The sequence below is a fragment of the Episyrphus balteatus genome, chromosome 1 (assembly GCF_945859705.1).
Source record: "Episyrphus balteatus chromosome 1, idEpiBalt1.1, whole genome shotgun sequence".
In the NCBI taxonomy this organism is placed as follows: Eukaryota; Metazoa; Arthropoda; class Insecta; order Diptera; family Syrphidae; genus Episyrphus; species Episyrphus balteatus.
Genome location: NC_079134.1, coordinates 109,612,258 through 109,628,747, shown reverse-complemented (window position 1 = coordinate 109,628,747; position 16,490 = coordinate 109,612,258). Strand labels below are relative to the sequence as shown.

Genomic DNA, 16,490 nt, shown 5'->3' with positions numbered 1-16,490 from the left:
GAAAAAGTTATACCTGTTTTTCATCTGTCAACTCATATTATTATAACAGTTGCAAACTTACTGCCGAAAAACCCTTAAAAGTTATGGTAGATGAACCAAATTTTGCATGAAGATTTTAGAATCCATCATTATTAAAAATCAAAACAATCCATTACAAAAAATATATATACCTACGAAATAATGGTATTTTTTGATGGAGGGGCAAATTTTAGGATATGCACTAAAGAAGATTCTTGTTCATCTTAGGAATAAGTGGTAATAGGCTAATTTTTTCATTTTAATCTTTGTTTGGATATTCTTTAACTACCCTCAAAAATCTAAAAAAATCTCATGTCCGCAAGTCCTAATTTTCTTGGTTTGAAGATAAGGTGCAGATTTTAAAAAATTGAAAAACTACACTTCAGATATTTGTGTCAGATCAACATGAATAAGGTGCATTACTTTTCAGGGATGGTCAGGTTGACTTGTTTGTGAGTTTTGTTGGAATAAGTGTTAAAAAATACCTTTAAATCATGTCGCTTATGTTGGTATACATATAAAAATTTAAACTTTTCTTATTAATTTTTTAAAATCTGCACCTTATTTTTAAACCAAGAAAATTAAGACTTGCGGACATGAGATTTTTTTAGATTTTTGAGGGTAGTTAAAGAATATCCAAACAAAGATTAAAATGAAAAAATTAGCCTGTTAGCACTTATTCCAAAGATGAACAAGAATCTTCTTTAGTGCATATCCTAAAATTTGCCCCTCCATCAAAAAATACCATTATTTCGTAGGTATATATATTTTTTGTAATGGATTGTTTTGATTTTTAATAATGATGAATTCTAAAATCTTCATGCAAAATTTGGTTCATCTACCATAACTTTTAAGGGTTTTTCGGCAGTAAGTTTGCAACTGTTATAATAATATGAGTTGACAGATGAAAAACCGGTGTAACTTTTTCCAGAGACGTCAGATTGTCTTGATTTTAGATTTTTTGGAATCAGCATTAAAAAATACCTGGAAATCATGTATCATATGTGAATATAATACCATAGCCTATTTTCGCTAATTTTGAAAATCTCCATTTCGCGATTTGACCTTGAAATCGCGACAAGCGAACATGAGATTTTTCTAGACTTTTGAGATATGTTATAGTATGGCAAAAGGAAGATATTGAGCAAAAAAAATTTCTACTAACATTCATTCCGAGATTTACCCCTTTTTTCTCCCTATTTTACTGTATTATTTCTGTTTTTTTTCTTATAGATAAGTTTTTTTTTTTCAAAAAAAATTTTTTTTTTTTGGAAAGTCCTTAAAACGCTGTATAACATACCCACATACATAATTTTACATAAACATAATCTTAAATAGAACCAACTTACAGATTCAGTGTTTATTATCATAAGAGTTGATGATTTAGCTAACAGGTTTCCTACAGTTGGCTTTAAAATTTCAAAAAAAAAACCCTGTCAAACTGATACGATGATACGGTATTAAATTCTGCCCCGTCAACGCTGGGACAGGGTCATTGCAATGACACTCAGTCCTAAAACTCCGTCAACGAGTCCCAATGGCATTGACAGAGAGATTACACGGTCATCGAAAATAGTCAATGCGTTGACCCAAAAATGTGTGTCAACGCGAGTGTCATCGTACCCGTCAACGCAATGATAGCACTTTTCTTTGACGATCACACGACGTGACACTCTTGGGACAGATTGTGACGTCATTTTTACGTCAGCAAGTCAACGCGTTGACCGATTTCGTTGACTGTGTAATCATAGCTTTAGTTTTTTTTTATAAGAAATACATTGCCTTATAAATCAAAAAAAAAAAATAATACAGTGCCGCTCACATGAATAGCACACCTTGTTTTTTTGTAGATATAAGAGCATATAATTCCTGTCTCATATTACGAAACTGTTCAATATTTTACTATTTGGTATGTCCCTTTATGCACTCTCTCTGTGAGCGAGATCATTCATTTTCAATGACCCGTTAGTTAAATTTTGCAATTTTTGCGGAACAACTCCGAAAAAGTGCTCCTATTCTGGCTCACTTGAATAGCACACCCGCTTCTTTTTACCGACTTCCAAAAAGGAGGAGGTATTCAATTCGTCTGAATTTTTTTTTATGTTTTACCTCATAACTTTTGTATTCGCCCAAAAGGTAAAAAATGCAACAAATCCGGAAAATGTTTCCAATTTTTTTTATCGCAATAAGTCCAACCGTGAAAAAAATATGAAAGGGTGAATAGTTAGTGCTGTTACTGCAGCTGACAGAAGAGCGATTGTACGACTCGCGTCAAATTCCCATGACTCTCCCGCCAACATTAAGGGAAAAAGTGATGTAAAAGTATCTAAGAGTTTCCATGGTATGAAGTGGCTGATTTCGACGACTTAACCCTTGAAGGCATTAAAGCTTAAGAAAAACCATCGGTTAACACCTCCCGTAAAGAACAACGCCTTAGTTTTTGTCGATTTTATGACATGAAAAAAAAGCATCTTTTCTCCGATGAGAAAAATATTTGTTTGGATGGTCCCGTTAGTTTAAAACTATTGTTTTTATGATACAATGCATGGCTCTTCTTTCGCATAGCACGAAAATAAAAGTTAAAGCCAACGGGACCCTAAAAACTAATTTTTTTCTCATCGGAGAAAAGATGCTTTTTTTCATGTTATAAGAAAGATCGACAGAAAATAAGGCGTTGCTCTTTACGGGAGGTGTTAACCGATGGTTTTTTCCCTTCCTCACAAAACGGAGGACGGAATTTTGGGCTCTGGTAGGCGCCAAAACACCCAGTGGCGGCCCTGATTATGAGTTTCACTTTTATTGCTCGTCAAAGCTTTATCACCATCGCTACAAAAAGCAAAACATTTTGTCCAATCCATTTCGTAGTCGTGACTTGCGAGAGCTTTCTTGAAATATGTGGGACAAACACTGAGCATTACTGTTAACAGGAAGAGCTTAACAAAATAAAATGTGCAGGGTGCAGCACGGGAAAAAATTTCTTCGCGAACAAGTAAAATCGTATGTAATTAGATCGAGTTTTGAACGGGTACAGTTTGTTATAAAGACTTGAAAAAAAGCTACTGGCACATTATAATGCGAGGATCATAAAAATATTTCTCCTTTCAAGGGGGTCGCGAACTCAAAAAGTTTGAAAACCACTGAGCTAAGTGATCCGAACGCCGACGACCGACGCGACGCACATAGAGGTATTTGCATGATCTAAGCGGCCAAAAGTCAAAATATCAAAGTTAACAAATACCCATTTACTATTGCACTCCACAAGTAGGGGACACTCCAACAAACAACAGGCTAAAGGGCCCAACCCATAGAATCCGTTGCGTCCGTTGCGTCGAAGTTTTTGACTGACAGCTCGATAAAATACACACGTTCTTATGGGAAGTCCGTCTCCGTCCGATCCGTCGCTTATGGGTCGCTTCCCATAAGAACGTGTGTATTTTATTTTAAAACTTCGACGCAACGGACGCAACGGATTCTAAGGGTTGGGCCCTTAAAACCCCACTCTTCTCCAATTGCGAGAAACGAAAAAAAATTAGTTGGAACTTAATCATTGAAAATTTGTCATACAGTAGGTACTGATTTGCGTGGTCTTCGGACAGTGTTAGCTATTTATTAAAATAGCAGTGCATTGCATGGATACGGATACAACAGGTATTTCAAATACAATTTATTTTATGAGATTTGTTTTACCTCAATACTATGCTTCCACCTACCCTAAATCGGAGATTTAGCTAAGTAGATTTAGCATAAATCTCGAGTTTTATTCTAAATCTCGGATGGAAAGTAGTTGAAAATCTTAGATTTAGGGTAGCCGAACCCAAATCTGAGATTTAGCGAAGTAGATTTAAAATAAATCTCGAGATTTATTCTAAATCTACTTAGCTAAATCTCAGATTTAGCGTAATATAGTATAATATTTTTTTAGTGGTGGGCAAAAAGGGGCCAAAATAATGATATTTTTTTAAAAAATTTTATGTATGAAAAGAAATTTATTTGTGTATCCTGATCCTGCTAGATCCAACAATTATTGTTATTTGTATGAAAACTTGAACGCTTTACCCATAAACAAAAAATACCACGACTGGAAACTTTCGTACGTCTTTCCCCCCAAAACCCTTTTGTGAACAGTGTTGTCTGTGAATATATGTGAAAGCCACCACGTTGGTTAATGACGTTAACACGCACATATTTATAGATTCACGACATTCACCACACATCGGACACGAACACAACGATAGGTTCACGAGTTTCCAGTCTTGGTATTTTTGTTTATGGCTTTACCTAACAAGTTCTTAAGTATATTGCGCATTTAAAAATTTTAAAAATTTTAAAAATTTTTCTCTCCTCTCCGCCTACTATTTAAAAAAAAAAAATGTTTCCAAAACATTTTTATTTTTATTATTTTTATTTTGTAAACATTTTTTTTTTGTAACAAAACAACTGATTTTAGTTATTTGTTATAAAATAAATAAAAAATAATTTTGGCTGCTTAGATTGTTGAAATACCTCTATGTGCGACGGTCGCCTCTATACTCCAGTCAAAGTGTCGGAAAAAAGGGCCTCACCTTGCGCAGAGAGGCACTGTCAGTTTTTATTTCATGGATCGATAGAGGTATATTTAAAAGGCTTAAACCCAATTTCTCACCACCTGATCATTCTTTTTAGCGGAATTATTCACAAAAATGCATTTTTTGGGATATTTTACTTCTAAGCTAATATCTTTGCTCCAGATTGTCGTAGACCAAAAAATAAACAAACATTCTCTTCCTTATAATATTTTCTATCGTTATATGTAATTTCATTGTATTTGAATGAGTAAATATAAAATGGCAGCCATTTAAAGTCAAATTCTTGTTGTTAAAAAACACATTTTTGTCATTATTTCGAAAAAAGCTTCTATCATGATTGACATTTTTCTAACCTATTTTGTAGCCCTGTTCATGTACTGCATTGTAAAGCAAAAATGAGCTCTTTATCACCAAAGATGGCCAAGATATTGATAAATGAACGCATGCAAAACCGGTGCGAAAACACCCAAAAATATCGTTTTTTGGGAATAACTCGACTTCAGAATGTCCTACGGCAAAAAATAAAGCAATGAATTGTTCGTTTCAACATTTTCTATCAACTTAGTGGACATTATTTTTGTTGAAACAAATAAAAAATAAGTATTTTATTTATTACCTTCTTTGTTTTGCTTCTTTTAGTTCAGATTAATTTAAAAACTCATCTTTTTATTTTAGAAAACTATTTATTTTTGGCCTATATATTTCGAGGTCTTACTTGCCTCATCTTCAGGGTCTAAAAATTACAATATGCGTTTTAATAAATTATATTAACAAATAATTTGAAATAAAAATAAATTACCATTGAAATATTTTTGAAAAAATATGAACAATTTTCTAAAAAGATTTTTCGACATTTAAAACAATTGAAAAATCAAACATTAATTTTAATAAAAATTAAAAATTTTTTTTAAAGTATTGTTCAAAAATATTTTAGAAAGTTTAAAATTTAGTTACTTTGAACATTTCTATTAACTATAAGGTTATAATAAGTGTTTGTATAATCCTTTTTATCGGTTTTGTAGTTACATACGATTTGTTCATTTTTAATAATTTGGTTTACTTCTTGAATTTGTAATTTTAATTTATTTCTTTCAAACTTTAGAATTTTTGCCCCATCAAAATCAAACGAATGTCCATATTGTTTCACATGTTCAGCCAATTTTTTGTATTTGAGCCCTCTATAACTTTTTTGCATTCATTTTTGTGTTGGTCAATTCTCGAGCCTAATTTCTGGATAGTCTCTCCAACATATAATTTAGTGCAATCATTGCATTTGATAGAGTAAACTAATCCACTATTATCAATTTTTTTAATTTTCTTTTTAGTATTAACGAAAAATTTTGAGTTTTGGTTTGTTGGTTTCATTGCTAATTTAACTTCCGGTACAAAATATTGGCAAACTTTAGATATTGACTCACTTAATTTAGGAATATATTGTTTAGAAGAATAAATGTATCTATTATTATACTTTAAAAAAAATTTTTAATTTTTATTAAAATTAATGTTTGATTTTTCAATTGTTTTAAATGTAGAAAAATCTTTTTAGAAAATTGTTCATATTTTTTCAAAAATATTTCAATGGTAATTTATTTTTGTTTCAAATTATTTGTTAATATAATTTATTAAAACGCATATTGTAATTTTTAGACCCTGAAGATGAGGCAAGTAAGACCTCGAAATATATAGGCCAAAAATAAATAGTTTTCTAAAATAAAAAGATGCGTTTTTAAATTAATCTGAACTAAAAGAAGCAAAACAAAGAAGGTAATAAATAAAATAATTATAAAGTTCAACATAAAAAACAAATAAAAAAAATAAGTAATATTAAGTCAAAGTCGTTTTTTTGTTTAGCAAACTCTTGCATTATTATTTTGCAAACGGTGCAAGTATTGGCTATTAAAATAAAATATTATTGTAGTCCTTTAAATTATCTACAATTTAAAAAAATTTGCTCTCTACGACCCACACGAGCCGAGAAATTAATTTTTTAAAAATGGTCCAAATGACCAACGAAAAAACATAAGACAAATTCAGGTCCGTCAAGCTAAGTACGCCACAGATTGAAGGGGTAAGGGGGGTAGCAACAAATTCGGGATTGGGGTAACAAATTAGCAACAAATTAGCAACAAATTACTGCATACTTATTTTTTTGAAATTTTGAGTATTACGTGTTTTTGCGTTTTTTCGTTTCATCCACATATGTTCCACAAATGCATTCAAGCTCCACAAGGCATTTTGGACATGAAGGGATTGGAATAAAAACTTGATATGGACCTTTTTGAAAAGGTTTCAAGGACCTCTTTCTACTGATACCACTTTTTTGACTGTGCGATAATTTTTAGGCGATTTAGCTTTTTTGCATAATCTGTTAATGTGCATTTGTAGAGGAAAACGTGGAGCAACAAATTCGAGATTAGGGTAACAAATTAGCAACAAAATAGCAACAAATTCCTGCATACTTACATTTTTGAAATTTTGAATTTAAATTTGTGGCGTACCCAGCTTGACGTCAAGCTGGGTACGCCACAGATTTAAGGGGTAAAGGGGGGAGCAACAAATTCGAGATTGGGGTAACAAATTAGCAACAAATTCCTGCATACTCAGATTTTGGATTTTCGGTTGTGGCGTACCCAGCTTGACGGACCTGACAAATTCTCTTATAACAAGAAACAATGAAAACAACCCCTCTCACTGAGAACTAGTATTCGAATCATAAACAAGGGAAATTTTTTTGAATTTTCGTACTTATTAATGCTTTCTTAAAATTATAATAACTCGGCTCCCGTGGGTCGTAGAAAGCTAATTTTTTTTTCGAATTGTAGATAATTTAAAGGACTACAATAAAATTTTATTTTAATAGCCAATATTTGCACCGTTTGCAAAATAATAAGGCAAGAGTTTGCTAAACAAAAAAACGACTCTGACTTAATATTACTTATTTTTTATTTGTTTCAACAAAAAAAAAATGTGCACTAAATTGATAGAAAATGTTGTAACGAACAATTCATTGCTTTATTTTTTGCCGTAGGACATTCTGAAGTCGAGTTATTCCCAAAAAAACGATATTTTTGGGTGTTTTCGCACCGGTTTTGCATGCGTTCATTTATCAATAGCTCGGCCATCTTTGGTGATAAAGAGCTCATTTTTTCTTTAAAATGCAGTACATGAACAGGGCTACAAAATAGGTTAGAAAAATGTCAATCATGATAGAAGCTTTTTTCGAAATAATGACAAAAATGTGTTTTTTAACAACAAGAATTTGATTTTAAATGGCTGCCATTTTATATTTACTCATTCAAATACAATGAAAATACATACAACGATAGAAAATATTATAAGGAAGAGAATGTATGTTTATTTTTTGGTCTACGACAATCTGGAGCAAAGATATTAGCTTAGAAGTGAAATATCCCAAAAAATGGATTTTTGTGAATAACTCCGCTAAAAAGAATGATCAGGTGGTGAGAAATTGGGTTAAAGCCTTTTAAATATACCCCTATCGATCCATGAAATAAAAACAGACAGTGCCTCTCAGCGCAAGGTCAAATGACGCTTTGACTGGAGTACTACGGCTACTATGCAATATAACCTATACCTATTAATTCTTGCCATACTTATATGTAAAAAATATAGATTTGGATAAGGATGAGAATCATCAACACTTAAAAAATGACGAACCCCTAATGTAAACAACTTCAACTGAATCTTTAACAACGATTACCATCTCAGTTTCAACTTCCACCGTACTCTTACTGCCAGACACTATTTATAATTAATTTAGGGTAAAAAGAAGGATTGTTTCGTTACAACGTACAGAGGAGGTTTGTTCCCTTGAGATTGACCTTTCTGGCTTTTTAATATGTCCACATTATATACTTAGGTACATGTTGTTGCTTTTCAGTGTGTGCTCGTATTAGGTACGTACATTAGCTTTAAGTAAGAGAATATTTTAAGAACCCAAGTTCAGATATGGCAGGACATAACGATGCATATAAATTTGATTATTATTAAGTAAGACACATTAGGCCGAATATCTAATGTACCTATACGACATAGCATATAGGTCGCTTAGCTTTCGGTACTATGGGTATAAAAGTATTAAATGTAAAGGTGAGCGGTAGTTGTTTTATTTGTCATTGAGTAAATGGGGAAAAGGTGTTAAAAAGGGTAGCTTTCAAATGTTGTTTTTATGGATCTGTAATTAGCACATTTCTTTTTATAAACTGGTTTACCATTTTTGTGTATACAATTTATGTATATACAAACCTATACCTATTTGAATAAAAACTGAATCGGTGATTTTTGAAACAACATAAGAGAATGTTTACTCGCGATATAGTTGTACTTACTTACTATACAATATCAAGTTATGTATTCGTACAAAAAAAAAGTTGAGCTCAAATGAGCTGAGCTTTGGTACCTAGCTCAAAAGTGAGCTTGCTCAAATTTGAGCTGAGCTGAAATGTGAGCTTTTTGCAACCCTGGTGATAACAACAAACTTCTAAGGACAATTTTATGTGAAATCAGCTCAGCTACAAGTTTGTAGAACAATTTTTTTCTTTTCCAGATATAAACGAAAAACCCATTCTTGTGACCTTTGATCCACTATTTTACACTATTGTAAACCACCTCAATACATACCAACATGTATACCGAAAATCAGACTGTTACGATTTTTTTCCTTGAAAAAATCTATTTTTCCTAGGCTATAGGTACTAGGTAATACATCAAATTTCTAAAATTCCTGAATATTCAAATTTTTAAATTTAATTTTCGCTGACATAATATTTTGTTTACACCTCTAAGACTTTCCATATAAGCAGGGTGGCGTAGTAAAAAAAATCAAGAAATGAACTTTAAAGCTTTGCAACCCTATGCCTTGACAGGATATCGCTAGGCACCCATGTGCAAACTTGTTGCTTAGACATTACCTTTCGGAAAAAAAACAATCAACTGGTGTAACGATGAGGGTAGGTTATCCTATGCAAATATGTTTTTAACATATTTGCAATGCTCGGCTTAAAACGCATATTTAAATAAACGTTTGACTAACCCCTTCCGTCTGCTTTTGAAATTTTTTTTTTAAAGAATATCATAACCTTTATCTTTTTTAAAGTATTTTTTTTTCACATTAATGAATTTATTATTTCAACTTTTGAATTAAAACTTAAAAATTACTCGTCTAGGAACATAGGGTCAATGTGGGTAAATGTAAACAGGGGTAAATGAGAATATGGCTCATAACAAGCTTCAGTTAAATCTCTTTGACGCATACATAAGTACAAATCGCGGACGCATGTATCTTTTAACTTATACGTCAAACTCATTGCTGTCAAGAGAGAATTCATTCGACGAGCGTATTTTCCGTGAAAGATAATTTTTTAAAGTGTCAAACAAGTCTTTAGTCTTTCAGAAATATTAAAAATTTTTGCAGATTCAATTAAGTCAGTACTATTTGCAAATACTTTTTACTTTCGAATTTTGATGTAGATTCTATGTGAAACAAACAAATTTTAAAATACAGGACATTTATGTCGATGTGCATGTGTTTACATTTACCCCAGAATATTTTTCATGATGGGAAAATGTAAACAACGTATTCTGGGGGTAAATGTAAACATATATTTTTGCTGAAATTATTGGTTTTAATAAAAATAAAGTAGTTTTAGTAAATTACTATTGCTAAAGTGCCACGGAGTCACACTTTAAAGTAGCCAACACATCGTTTTCAGTGAATGATTTTGCAAAATCGGTCATTGACGTAAAAAAATAAAAAATATGACGTTCACAGCTGCTCAGGCTGCATATTGGGTGCCTATATAAAGAATCAAAGGAAGAAAACAAAAACTTTTATTGGAATTTGAAAAAGTTTTTTTTCAAATGCCTTCTTGAACGTTTTTCAAGTCGTTATCCATATGATAAAGAAGAAATTCTAAATTTTAAACCACTGTTTACAGCAATTTAAACAATTTGGTTAATATTTGTTTATATTTATAAAAAAGAATTGCCATCATTTCATATTTAGATTTGAAGATACCTGTCAAGTTGTTCCGTAAAATCATATTAAAATCTAAAGTCAAAAGAAAAAAAAGACATGAAATTGTTAACATTTACCCACATTGACCCTATACCTGGAAATCGTTTCCTTTTCAGATTGCTGAAGGAAAAATTATATAGGAGATATAATACAGTCAAATAAGGAGAAAAAAGGGGTAAATCTCGGAATGAGTGTTAGTAGAAATTTTTTTTGCTCAATATCTTCCTTTTGCCATTCTATAACATATCTCAAAAGTCTAGAAAAATCTCATATTCGCTTGTCGCGATTTCAAGGTCAAATCGCGAAATGGAGATTTTCAAAATTAGCAAAAATAGGCTATGGTATTATATACACATATGATACATGATTCCAAGGTATTTTTTAATGCTGATTCCAAAAAATCTAAAATCAAGACAATCTGACGTCTCTGGAAAAAGTTATACCTGTTTTTCATCTGTCAACTCATATTATTATAACAGTTGCAAACTTACTGCCGAAAAACCCTTAAAAGTTATGGTAGATGAACCAAATTTTGCATGAAGATTTTAGAATCCATCATTATTAAAAATCAAAACAATCCATTACAAAAAATATATGTACCTACGAAATAATGGCATTTTTTTATGGAGGGGCAAATTTTAGGATATGCACTAAAGAAGATTCTTGTTCATCTTAGGAATTTTAATCTTTGTTTGGATATTCTTTAACTACCCTCAAAAATCTAAAAAAATCTCATTTCCGCAAGTCCTAATTTTCTTGGTTTGAAAATAAGGTGCAGATTTTAAAAAATTGAAAAACTTCACTTCAGATATTTGTGTCAGATCAACATGAATAAGGTGCTTTACTTTTCAGGGATGGTCATGGTCAGGTTGACTTGTTTGTGAGTTTTGTTGGAATAAGTGTACCTTTAAATCATGTCGCTTATGTTGGTATACATATAAAAATTTAAACTTTTCTTATTAATTTTTTAAAATCTGCACCTTATCTTCAAACCAAGAAAATTAGGACTTGCGGACATGAGATTTTTTTAGATTTTTGAGGGTAGTTAAAGAATATCCAAACAAAGATTAAAATTCCTAAGATGAACAAGAATCTTCTTTAGTGCATATCCTAAAATTTGCCCCTCCATAAAAAAATACCATTATTTCGTAGGTACATATATTTTTTGTAATGGATTGTTTTGATTTTTAATAATGATGGATTCTAAAATCTTCATGCAAAATTTGGTTCATCTACCATAACTTTAAAGGGTTTTTCGGCTGTAAGTTTGCAACTGTTATAATAATATGAGTTGACAGATGAAAAACAGGTATAACTTTTTCCAGAGACAGATTGTCAGATTGTCTTGATTTTAGATTTTTTGGAATCAGCATTAAAAAATACCTTGAAATCATGTATCATATGTGTATATAATACCATAGCCTATTTTTGCTAATTTTGAAAATCTCCATTTCGCGATTTGACCTTGCAATCGCGACAAGCGGACATAAGATTTTTCTAGACTTTTGAGATATGTTATAGAATGGCAAAAGGAAGATATTGAGCAAAAAAAATTTCTACTAACATTCATTCCGAGGTTAAACCCTTATTTGACTGGATTAATAATTGTATAAAAATTAAGCTGATCATTAAGGATCGGAATTGTTGGTTTTATGAGAACCTCTTGTTAACTTGTTTGTTTTGAGTACCTAATTTATAAAAATGAGACTCATATAAGCACATTCACATAGAATGATTAAGAAATCATTTTTGTTAATTCGAGTTTTTTAAGAATAAATCTTTTATTAAAATTAATTGTGAATTTAGCACAATTTGCAAATATTTTTATGTAAATAATAAAAAATCAATTCTTTTACTTTGCATACTCCTCTTGAGCGTGAAATACTCCCCTCAAAACATTTAAAGTACTCCTCAACGCAAATTCGAAACGGCACACAGTGTGTCGTCCCCTTATGATAAATCACTTTTTTTTTTGTTAAAAATTAATATTTTTGCTATTAAAATATAATTTAGAAGTGTCAACTCATATGAAAACATATTTATCTTACAAAATAACCCAGGTTATGTATTCAAAATAAGCTCCGAAACATGAGTACCTCGGAAATCGAAAATATTTTGAGGAATTTATGGGAATCTTTGAGAGTATATATTTCACATTTGGTAATTGTTTGAAAAATTTTGTTAATGTTATTTTGTTTATTTGAGTGTTGTTGTAAAACGTATAACAAAAAAAAATTAAATTTATAAAATTATATATGAGTTATTAAAATTTCTTTGATAAATGGCCAAAAAAAAAAATTTAATTTTTAAACTTAATTTAAAAAAATATTTATTAAATCATATCGATAATTTTTTTATATTATTTTGCCATAGGCTTATACTTAATATTGGCAAAGTTTGGTCTGCTTCTGTTTGCGATTACCAGAGATATTCACATTTATGTGCTACGAGTCAAGTACTCAAAATAATTCATTTTTTGAGAAACATCTTCAAGGGGATCACAAAAATGAAAAAATCGATGTTTTTAATAATTTTTAGCTATACACAAGTAACAAAAAGCTGTTTATGTAATTAAAAATATTTTAAATATTGTTTTCAACAAGAAAAAAATTATATTTTTCTGCATACTAGATTTTTAATATAATTACTTGACCCGGCCACGCTCTACTGTGTATTATAGCGTATTTACCAACCTCGCCGATATAAGAATTTACGAAAATGCAAATAAAACGTTATTTCAAAATTTGAAAGCGATTGACAAAAAACTATTCGAGATTTGCTATGAAACGCAAATAAACATACGATTTTTTTGTATAGAGAATATAAACAAAACAAGTTGACTTCAACTTAAGATTTCTCAAGGTAGAAAAAAGATATTGAAAAGATTTAAACGGGCTTTAAAAGAAAACATTTAGTTCTTTTAGAAACTGTCACAAATTTATTTAAAATAAATCACCACGTTCAAGAACATAACCTCAAAAACTGTTAAAAAACGACATTTCAGATTTTCTAACGGGAATATTTCAAAAACGTGATATGATAGAATTTTTCTGAGTTCGGATTCGAGATCAGCACACCAAAAACCTTACGAAAAGTATATTTTTGTTTATATATAAAAAAAAAATTAATTTTGCTCACAAGTGGCTTCTTCAATAAATGTTAATTTCATAAATTATACTAAAAAAAAAGTAATAGGTTGTTTAATTTGTTAACTTGTAATTTTTTTTTCTATTCCTGCCATAAAAACACAAAAAAAGATATTAAAACTCCAAAAACTTAGCTGCAAGTATTTATGATAAACTTTTGTATGGGCTAGACACACTGTGCGGCAGCCCTGCTCTGGACCCTTCATATATGTACCTAACTAAAGATACCTTACCCACCATCGTTATGAGTTTCTTTCGATTTTTTAAAATAGACAGTTTACTTACAAGATTACTGAAGGCATACTCCAGCTGTTGATGATTTCAATTTTATAAATCTTTTTGATTTAGTAGATGTTTATTATGTCAACGAATAGATTTTATCTACTCAATTCCTTCAGCTCTTGATGGTAACAGGTTAGCTTATTTTATAGTCACCAACTTTATTATAACAACAAAGGTGGCTATATCGAAAATATATTTGTATTGAAATGAAATTGAAATGTACATTGTAATGCCAAACAAAAAATACGTTCAACACAACTTCTCTGTGCCGCACGCATTCCCCCACTGCAGACAGTACATATTGCTGTATGATGTGAAAGGCTTTGAGTTCTTTGAGGTGTCAATTGAATATGCATTAAAGTTTCACTTCTTAAAACATGAATGCTATTTCTTACACTGTCAAATCGTATTTTCCGTCGTACTTTCCTCTATTTTACTGATTTTTTTTCAATATTCAGTGGATCTTTGATGATTTTGCCGTTCAAGGTGGAACCTCTTCCCAAGACTAGTACTATGTTTCCTAATGGATTTCTGCGGATACAAGAAACCGGCGGGAAATTGGTATCACCACCCATGTACTAACTGTCTGAGGACTTTTCGTACGTGGTGCACATACTTTAAGGAATGCCTAGAATATAGACACTTTATTGGGTTCGAAAGTTATGAAAATTACATTGGAGTGTCAAACGGAAATACAGGTGACATAAAAAAAAATTGAAATAGTTTTTTTGGCTAACGGATAAAAAGTTCTTTTTGGCTTATGAGACTGTGCATTGTGCATATATATTCTCACACATTTGAATAATTTTGAAAAGATCATTAGGGTGTGTCAAAATGCTAAAGTATGGAATTTTCAAATGTAATAGCTTTTAAAAGTTGCATTACTTATCAAAAATAAATCCTGCGTTTACAATTTTCATTTTAATTAGTATCTTTGGCTCGCTCAAAATATAGGAAGAAATCGAAGAAATTTGGATTTTTAGATATTTTTGAAATATTATGTTTTTTTTTTAACTGCGCCATTTGAATACAAAAACAAATAGGTATATTAAATACACTTAGGAGCAAAAAAATGGAATCAAACTTTGCGTTCTGTAAAAACGAAAAATTGGTGAGGATGCAAATGACACACGTGGATGTTAATTGCACCATTAAACAGCTTAAAACAAAAGCCTTAAATCAATGCTAGGAACTTAAAAACCCGTTCACTTTATAAAGATCTAATCAACATAAATGAAGTATGTAAGGAAAAAAAAAACTGAAATTGAAACAGAGAGTATTTGAAAAATTTACCATTTTAAAAAAATGAAATGCAATTTATTGACAGATAACGTCAATAGTAACATAAGGAAAAAAAGACTGAAATTGAAGCAGAGAGTGTCAAGAAAATTTAACATTAAAAAAAAAATTAAGTGCAATTTATCGACCGATAGCGATGATTTTATCGTACGCATTTTTATGTTTTTACCAACAATTCAAAGTAAAAAATTTAAGCTTTTAGATGTGACCATAAGACCTGAAGAAACATTATTTTATCCATTGCAATTTTTGTTTTTAATAAAAATGATTTATTTGATTCCGTTTTTTTGCTCCTAAGTGTATATATATAAGTAAGAAAAAACTTTTAAGCTTATATTTGTTCCAAATGAACACTTAGTAAAGAAGCTGCGAAATATTATGCGAAGAAAAAAAATCAATTTTTCATATAAAATCGTGTTTTTCCTAACAAGTTCAACCGATTTGAGCGAGCCAAAGACGAACGATATTATAATTTTTTTTTACATAATATTAAACCTTAGACCCTAATAAAACTTTTGACCACTATTACATTGCAAAATTAGAGTACTTTTTATCGGCCATACAAAAGTGACACACCCTAATGTACACTCGGTCTCATTTGATAGCAAACACTTGTCTTCTTTTATTTATACTTTTTGTCTATAGCTATAGGCTTCAGACTCAGGGTTCTTACAACTGTAAACCATTCTAAATCGATAACCTTTGGAAAAAGAAAAATAAATAATAAAGCCAAATAGCATTTTCATTTGAAACTACAACAAGTAACATTCTCAAAAATTGAATTCACTGTCAATAGGGAACGCGTTTTTACGAGTCTAGGTAACAACTAAGGTTTCCATCGTGTTTTCGGAAAAGGGCATGCCTTCCAACAAATGTTAGTAAAGAAAGAATTAATTTATGGAACCTACTATCACCATTTCCAGTTAGGCCAAACTACTTGGTAAAAGATTTACATGAGCTTATTTAATGAGGCCTCAAGCCTCATTACTAATATTTTACATTGTTTTAAAGAAAGAAAAAAACAAATAGGTAGGGGAGAGGTGCGGACAGTGACACACCTTTTTTTAAATTTGTATATCTTAGAATATTTTCAAGATAATTTAACGAAACTTTGAAGTCAGTTTAAGACATATTTTATCTTAA

The 16,490-nt window shown here is 30.7% G+C and overlaps 1 long non-coding RNA gene across 1 annotated transcript; it reads right to left on the bottom strand.

Moving 5' to 3' along the window:
• Positions 1 to 4,585: 4,585 nt before the first annotated feature.
• On the bottom strand, positions 4,586 to 5,444 carry LOC129907030 (uncharacterized). Its single transcript, XR_008770919.1, has 3 exons — positions 5,383 to 5,444; positions 5,200 to 5,316; positions 4,586 to 5,092 (listed from the first exon to the last, which is right to left on the bottom strand). It is a non-coding gene; the product is annotated as an uncharacterized LOC129907030 (long non-coding RNA).
• Between the last annotated feature and the right edge of the window lie 11,046 nt (positions 5,445 to 16,490).